At 47.5% G+C, this 9,077-nt stretch overlaps 1 long non-coding RNA gene across 1 annotated transcript in view; it reads right to left on the reverse strand.

Moving 5' to 3' along the window:
- Positions 1 to 7,424: 7,424 nt before the first annotated feature.
- Positions 7,425 to 9,077, reverse strand: part of LOC107744589 (uncharacterized) — a 10,271-nt gene continuing 8,618 nt past the window's right edge. The window contains exon 3 of the long non-coding RNA XR_001640495.1: positions 7,425 to 7,440. This is a non-coding gene — a long non-coding RNA (uncharacterized LOC107744589). The remainder of the gene's footprint in view (positions 7,441 to 9,077) is intronic.

The following is a 9,077-nucleotide window of genomic DNA, read 5'->3' on the forward strand; positions in this document are numbered from 1 at the left end:
ACTTCATGAGCGTAAAAATCCTAACACATTAAAATCTGTCTTTTATTTGCATTTCAAATAACATTTCATTTCACGTGTTAGAAACATCTTTCATGTGGGCAAGCTTTAATCTTAACATTGCGTAAACCAACTTTCTCTAACAGAAAAAGAAGGTTTTCAGCATATGTGGGTTGCACTCACTTCATTTGCTTAGTTGCTCTATCATAGCCTTACTGTTCACAGAAGCTCTAAACTAAGCATCTTGTGCTTAGAAGCTCTAAGATAACTTCATGAGCATTAAACTCCTAACAGCCTAAAATCTGTTTTTCTGCATTCCAAAAACCATTTCCTTTCACTTTGCTTAGAAGCTCTAACATAACTTCATGAGCATAAAACTCCTAACACATTAAAATCTGTCTTTTCTGCATTGCAAATAAAATTTCATTTCATATGGTAGAAACATCTTTCATGTGGGCAAGCTTTAATCTTAACATTGCATAAACCGACTTTCTCTAACAGAGAAAGAAGGTTTTCAGCATATGTGGGCTTGCATTCTCTTCATTGCCTTAGTTGCTCTAACATAGTGTTACTGTTCACAGAAACTAAACTGAGCATCTTGTGCATAACTTCATGAGCATAAAACTCCTAACACATTAAAATCTGTCTTTTCTGCATTGCAAATAACATTTCTTTTCATATTGCAATCTTTAGTCCTAACATTGCATAAACCAACTTACTCTAACAAAGAAGTTTTTCAGCATATAGGGGCTTGCATTCTCTTCATTTGCTTAGTTGCTCTAACATAGTGTTACTGTTCACAGAAACACTAAACTAAGCATCTTGTGCTTAGAAGCTCTAACATAACTTCATGAGCATAAAACACTTTAGTCTTAACATTGCATAAACCAACTTTCTCTAACAGAGAAAGAAGTTTTTCAGCATATGTGGAATTGCATTCTCTTCATTTCCTTAGTTGCTCTAACATAGTGTTACTGTTCACAGAAACTCTAAACTAAGCATCTTGTGCTTAGAAGCGCTAACATAACTTCATGAGCATAAAACTAATTTCATATGAGTTCTAAAGCTCCTAACACATTAAAATCTGTCTTTTTTTTGCATTTCAAATAACATTTCATTTCACATGTTAGCAACAGTTCATGTGGGCAAGCTTTAATCTTAACATTGCATAAACCGACTTTCTCTAACAGAGAAAGAAGGTTTTCAGCATATGTGGGCTTGCATTCTCTTCATTTCCTTAGTTGCTCTAACATAGTGTTACTGTTCACAGAATCTCTAAACTAAGCATCTTGTGCTTAGAAGCTCTAAGATACCTTCATGAGCATTAAACTCCTAACAGTTTAAAATCTGGGTTTCTGCATTGCAAAAAACATTACATTTCACTTTGCTTAGAAGCTCTAACATAACTTCATGAGCATAAAACTCCTAACACATTAAAATCTGTCTTTTCTGCATTGCAAATAACATTTCTTTTCATATGGTAAAAACTTCTTTCATGTTTGCATACATTAATCTTAATAAACATCTTTCATGTGGGCAAGCTTTAATCTTAATATTGCATAATCCGACTTTCTCTAACAGAGAAAGAAGGTTTTCAGCATATGTGGGCTTGCATTCTCTTCATTTCCTTAGTTGCTCTGACATAGTGTTACTGATATGTGGTTGCTAGGGTACCGGCGATGGTTGCTAAGGTGTTGCTATGTGGTTGCTACGGTACCCGGGGCAGTTGCTAAGCTGTTGCTATGCGGTTGCTAAGTTATTCTGGTGGTTGCTATGGTTTTGCTATGCGGTTGCTAGGGTACTTGGGGTGGTTACTAGAGCGTTTGCTAGGTTATTCGGGATGGTTGCTTGGGTGTTGCTATGCGGTTGCTAGGGTACCCGGGATGGTTGCTAAGGTGTTGCTATGTGATTGCTAGGGTACCCGGGGTAGTTGCTAAGCTGTTGCTATGCGGTTGCTAAGTTATTCAGGTGGTTGCTATGGTGTTGCTATGCGGTTGCTAGGGTACCCGGGGCGGTTGCTAAGGTTTTGCTATGCGGTTGCTAGGGTACCCGGGGCGATGGCTAAGATGTTGCTTTGCGTTTGCTAAGGTACTCGTGGTCGTTGCTAGGGTGTTGCTTTGCGGTTGCTAGGGTACTTGGGGTGGTTACTAGAGCGTTTGCTAGGTTATCCGGGATGGTTGCTAGGGTGTTGCTATGCGTTTGCTAGGGTACTGTGGTGGTTGCTAGGGTGTTGCTATGTGGTTGCTAAGGTACTGGGGTGGTAGGTCGGGTGTTGCTATGCGGTTGCTAGGGTACCCGGAGTGGTTGCTAAAGTGTTGCTATGCAGATGCTAGTGTGTTGCTTTGTGGTTTCTAGAGTGTCCGGGGCGGTTGCTAAGGTGTTGTTTGAGGTTGCTAGGGTGTTGCTATGCGATTGCTAGAGTACCCGGGATGGTTGCTAGGGTGTTGCTATTCGGTTGCTAAGGTACCCGGGGCGGTTGCTAAAGTGTTGCTATGCGGTTGCTAGGGTACCCGGAGAGGTTGCTAAGGTGTTGCTATGCAGTTGCTAGGATGTTGCTATGTGGTTGCTAGGGTACCCGGGGTGGTTGCTAAGGTATTCGGGGTGGTTGCAATGGTGTTGCTATGCGGTTGCTAGGGTACCCGGGTTAGTTGCTCGTATGTTGATATATGGTTGCTAGGGCACCTAGGGCAGTTGCTAGTGGTTTGAGTCTTACCTCTCAGATAGGTCCTTCAAGGTATCGCTAGGGTATTGCTTTGTGGTTGCTAGTTTACCTGGAATGGTTGCTAATGTGTTGCTATGCGGTTGCTAGTGTACTGGGGTGGTTGCTAGGGTGTTGCTATGCGGTTGCTATGGTACCCGGAGTGATTGCTAAGGTGTTGCTAGCAAGGTGTTGCTAGGGTGTTGCTATGTGGTTGCTAGGGTACCCGGGACGGTTGCTAAGGTGCTGCTATGCGGTTACTACGCTACCCGAGGTTGCTAGGGTGTTGCTACGCGGTTGCTAAGGTACTTGGGGTGGTTGCTAGGGTGTTGCTATGCGGTTGCTAGGGTACTTGGGGTGGTTACTAGAGCGTTTGCTACGTTACACGGGATGGCTGCTAGGGTGTTGCTATGCGGTTGCTAGGATACACAGGGTGGTTGCTTCGTTGTTGCTATGCGGTTGCTAGGGTATTTAGGGTTCTAGGGTGGTTGCTAATGTGTTTCTATGCAGTTGCTTGGGTACCAGAGATGGTTGCTAGGGTGTTGCTATTTGGTTGCTAAGGCACTCGTGGTGGTTGTTATGCGGTTGCTAGGGTACCCGGGGTGGTTGCTATGGTTTTGCTATTTGGTTGCTAGGGAACCTAGGGCAGTTGCTAGGTTTTTTAGCAACACCTTTGCAACCACCCCAGGTACGCTAGCAACCGCATAGCAACACCCTAACAACCAACCCGAGTACCTTAGCTACCGCATAGCTACACCCTTGCAACAGCATAGCAACACTTTATCAACCGCCCTGAGTACCCTAGCAACCGAATAGCAACACTCTAGCAACAACAACGAGTACCTTAGCAACCGCATAGCAACACCTTAGCATCCGCCCCGGGTACCATAGCAACCGCATAGCAACACCTTAGCAACCGCCACGGGTACCCTAACAACCGCATAGCAACACCATAGCAACCTCCCGAATACTTTAGCAACTGCATAGCAACAGCTTAGCAACCGCCCCGGGTACCCTAGCAAGCACATAGCAACACCTTAGCAACCATACGGGTACCCTAGCAACCACATAGCAACAACCTAGCAACCATCCTGGATAACCTAGCAAATGCTCTAGTAACCACCCCAAGTACCTTAGCAACCGCATAGCAACACCCTAACAACCATCCCGGGAACCCCAGCAACTGCATAGCTACACCTTAGCAACTTCTCCGAGTACCTTAGCAACCACATAGCAACACCGTAGCAACAGCATAGCAACACTTTATCAACCGCCCTGAGTACCCTAGCAACCGAATAGCAACACCCTAACAACCATCCCGGGAACCCCAGCAACTGCATTGCAACACATTAGCAACTTCCCCGGGTACCCTAGCAACCGCATAACAACCACCCCGAGTACCTTAGCAACTGCATAGCAACACCATAGCAACCACTCCGGGTACCCTAACAACCGCATAGCAATACCATAGCAACCGCACCGGGTTCCCTAGCAAACATATAGTAACAACCTAACAACCACCCCGGTTACCCTAGCAACCACATAGCAACCACCCCGAGCACCTTAGCAAACGTATAGCAACCAAATGGCCACTCCCTAGCATCCATCCCGGGTACCCTAGCAACTGCATAGCAACACCTTAGCAACCACCCCGGGTACCCTAGAAACCACATAGCAAGACCATAGTAACCACACCGAATACCCTAGCAACCACATTGCAACACCATAGTAACTGCCCTAGGTACCCTAGCAACACCCTAGCAACTAACCCGGGTACCCTAGCATCCGAATAGCAACACCTTAGCAACCACCGTGGGTACACTAGCAAACGCATAGCAACAACTTAGCTATCATCCCTGGAAACCTAGCAAACTCTCTAGAGACCACACCAAGTACCCTAGCAACCGCATAGCAACACCTTAGCAACCACACCAGTACACAAGCAACCGCATAGCAACACCATAGCAACCATCCCGGGTACCATAGCAACCACATAGCAACACCCTAGCAACCACCCCGAGTACCTTAGCAACCACCTGAATACCTTAGCAACCGCATTGCAACACCTTAGCAACCGCCCCGGTTACCCTAGCTACCGCATTGCAACTCATTAGCAACCATCCCGGGTACCCTAGCAACCACATAGCACCAACCTAGCAACTGCCCTAGGTATCCTAGCAACCATATAGCAACAACCTAGCAACTAACACGAGTAACCTAGCAACCGCCCTAGTAACAACCCCAAGTACCCTAGCAACAGCATAGCAACATCATAGCGAGCACCCAGAGTACTTTAGCAACCGCATAGCAACACCTTAGCAACCGCCCCGGGAACCCTAGCAACCATATAGCAACACCCTTGCAACCAACCCAGTACCTTAGAAACTGCATAGCAACACCTTAGCAACCGCCCGGGGTACCCTAGCAACCGCATATCAACATCTTAGCAACTGCCCCTGGTCCCCTTGCAAATGCATATCAACACCCTAGCAACCACCCTGATTACCTTTGTAACCACATAGCAAAACCTTAGCAACCGCCCCGGGTACCCTAGCAACTGTATAGCAACACCCTAGCAACCACCCCGAGTACCTTAGCAACCACCCGAATACCTTAGCAACCGCATAGCAACACCTTAACAACCGCCCCGGGTACCCTAGCAACCGCATTGCAACTCATTAGCAACCATCCCGGGTACCCTAGCAACCACATAGCACCAACCTAGCAACTATATAGCAACAACCTAGCAACTAACCCGAGTAACCTAGCAACCGCCCTAGTAACAGCCCCAAGTACACTAGCAACAGCATAGCAACATCATTGCGAGCACCCAGAGTACTTTAGCAACCGCATAGCAACACCTTAGCAACCGCCCGGGAACCCTAGCAACCACATAGCAACACCCTTGCAACCAACCCAGTACCTTAGAAACTGCATAGCAACACCTTAGCAACCGCCCAGGGTACCCTAGCAACCGCATATCAACATCTTAGCAACTGCCCCGGGTCCCCTTGCAAATGCATATCAACACCCTAGCAACCACCCTGATTACCTTAGCAACCGCATAGCAAAACCTTAGCAACAACCTCGGGTACCCTAGCAACCGTATAGCAACACCCTAGCAACCACCCCGAGTACCTTAGCCACCGCTATGCAACACCCTAGCAACTGAAAAGCAACACTTTAGCAACCACACCGGGTTCCCTAGCTACAGCATAGCAACAGCTTAGCAACCACCCCAGGTACCATAGCAACCGCATAGAAACACCCTAGCAACCACCCCGAGTACCTTAGCAACCGCATAGCAACACTTTAGCAAACGCCCTGGGTACCCTAGCAACCGACTAGCAATACCCTATCAACAATCCTGGGTACCCTAGCAACCGCATAGCAACACTCTAGCAACTGCTCTGGGTACCTAGCAACCGCATAGCAACACCATAGCAACAACCCGAATACCTTAGCAACCGCATAGCAACAGCTTAGCAAACACTCCGGGTATCCTAGCAACCGCATAGAAACACCTTAGCAACTAACACGGGTACCATAGCAACTGCCCTGGTACCCTAGCAACCATATAGTAACACCCTAGCAACTAACCCCGGTACCTTAGCCACCGCTATGCAACACCCTAGCAACTGAATAGCAACACCTTAGCAACTATCACAGGTACCCTAGTAACCACATAGCAACACCCTAGCAACTAACCCGGGTACCCTAGCAACCGCATATGAAACCTTAGCAACCACCCCGGGTACCCTAGCAGCCGCATAGCAACACCCTAGCAACCACCCCGAGTACCTTAGCAACCGCATATCAGCACCTTAGCAACAACACCGTGTACCCTAGCAACCGCATAGCAACACCCTAGCATCCACCCCGAGTACCTTAGCCACCGCTATGCAACACCCTAGCAACTGAATAGCAACACCTTAGCAACTATCACAGGTACCCTAGTAACCACATAGCAACACCCTAGCAACTAACCCGGGTACCCTAGCAACCGCATATGAAACCTTAGCAGCCACCCCGGGTACCCTAGCAGCCGCATAGCAACACACTAGCAACCATCCCGGGTAACCTAGCAAACGCTCTAGTAACCACCCCAAGTACCCTAGCAACCGAATAGCTACACCGTAGCAACCACCCCGAGTACCTTAGCAACCGCAAAGCAACACACAAGCAACCTCGGGTACTGTAGCAAACGCATAGCAACACCTTAGCAACCGCTCCGGAAACCCTAGCAATCGCATAGCAACCCTTTAGCAACCGCCTAGGGTACCTTAGCAACCGTATAGCAACACCCTAGCAACCATCCCGGGTTCTCTACCAACCGCATAGCAGCACCCTAGCAACCTCAAACAACACCTTAGCAACTGCCCCGGATACCCTAGCAACCACAAAGCAACACCCTAGCAACTGCATTGCAACACCTTAGTAACCACCCTAAATACCCTAGCAACCGCATAGCAAAACCTTAGCAACCATCCCGGGTATGCTAGCAACCACATAGCAACAAACTAACAACTGCCCTATGTACCCTAGCAACCATATAGCAACACCCTAGCAACTAACCCGGGTACCCTATCAACCGCATAGCAACACCTTAGCAACCACCCCGGGTACCCTAGTAAACGCATATCAACATCCTTGCAACCATCCCGGATAACCTAGCAAACGCTCTAGTAACCACCCCAAGTACCCTAGCAACCACATAGCAACACCGTAGCAACCACCCCAAGTACCTTAGCAACCACCCGAATACCTTAGCAACCGCATAGGAACAACTAAGCAACAGCCCCGGGTACCCTAGCAACCGCATAGCAACTCATTTGCAACCACCCGAATACCTTAGCAACCGCATATCAACAGCCTAGCAACCATCCCGGGTACCCTAGCAACCACATATCAGCACCCTAGAAACCACCATGAGTACCTAAGCCACCACATTGCAACACCCTAGCAACATTATTGCTACACCTTAGCAACAACCCCTGGTACCCTAACAACCGCGGTTGCTAGGGTACCCGGAGTGGTTGCTAAGGTGTTTCTATGCGGTTGCTAGGGTGTTGCTATGCGGTTGCTAGGATACCCGGGGTGGTTGCTAAGGTGTTGCTATGCGGTTGCTAGGGTACCCAGGATGGTTGCTAAGGCGTTGCTATGCAGTTGCAAAAGTATTCAGGGTGGTTGCTAGTTTGTTGCTAGGTTGTTGCTATGCGGTTGTTAAGGTAGCAGGGGTGGTTGCTAAGGTGTTGCTTTACGGTAGTTAATGTATTCAGGGTGGTTGCTAGGGTTTGCTATGTGGTTGCTAGCATACACGGGATGGTTGCTAAGGTGTTGCTATGCAGTTGGTAGGGTTCCCGGGCGGTTGCTAAGTTACTTTGGGTGGTTGCTGGGGTGTTGGTATGCGGTTGCTAGGGTACTTGGGGTGGTTACTAGAGCGGTTGCTAGGTTTCCCGGGATGGTTGCTAGGGTGCTGCTATGCGGTTTCTAAGGTTTTCGGGGTGGTTGCTAGGGTTTTGCTTTGCGGTTGCTAGGGTACCAGATGTGGTTGCTATGCGATCGCTAGGGTAGCCGGGTTAGTTGCTAGGGAGTTGCTATATGGTTGCTAGGGTACCTAGGGCAGTTGTTAGGGTTTTGCAATGTGGTTGCTTGGGTACCATGGGCGGTTGCTAAGGTGTTGCTATGCGGTTGCTAATGTACTGGGGTGGTTGCTACGCTGTTGCTACCCAGAGCGGTTGCTAAGGTGTTGCTATGCAGTTGCTAGGGTTCCCGGGGCGGTGGCCAAAGTGTTGCTATGCGGTTGCTAAGGTACTGGGGTGGTTGCTAGGCTGTTGCTACCCAGAGCGGTTGCTAAGGTGTTGTTATGCAGTTTCTAGGGTTCCCGGGGCGGTGGCTAAGGTGTTGCTATACGTTTGCTAGGGTACCCGGGGCGGTTGCTAAGGTATTGCTATGCGGTTGCTAGGTACCCAGAGCAGTTGCTAGGGTGTTGCTATGTGGTTGCTAGGGTACCCGGGATGGATGCTAGGGTGTTGCTATGCGGTTGCTAGGGTATCCGGGGCGGTTGCTAAGGTGTTGTTTGAGGTTGTTAGGGTGTTGCTATGCGGTTGCTAGAGTACTTTTACTTTACTTTACTTTACTTTTAGTCATTTAGCAGACGTTTTTATCCAAAGCGACTTACAAATAAGAAAAAGTAATTAAAACTAAAAGCTAAAATTCTATAAATACTATCTATATATACACACATATTTAAGAAAATAAAAGAAATTAAATAAAAATGACAAATGCATACAACAAGATTTCAAAACTAAAACATTTAAATGAAAAAAAAAAAAAAAACCAAAAAAAAATAAAAAAATATAAAAAAAACAAAAGGTATGAG

The sequence above is a fragment of the Sinocyclocheilus rhinocerous genome, unplaced genomic scaffold, assembly GCF_001515625.1.
Source record: "Sinocyclocheilus rhinocerous isolate Xijiao unplaced genomic scaffold, SAMN03320098_v1.1 scaffold1580, whole genome shotgun sequence".
Lineage (NCBI taxonomy): Eukaryota > Metazoa > Chordata > Actinopteri > Cypriniformes > Cyprinidae > Sinocyclocheilus > Sinocyclocheilus rhinocerous.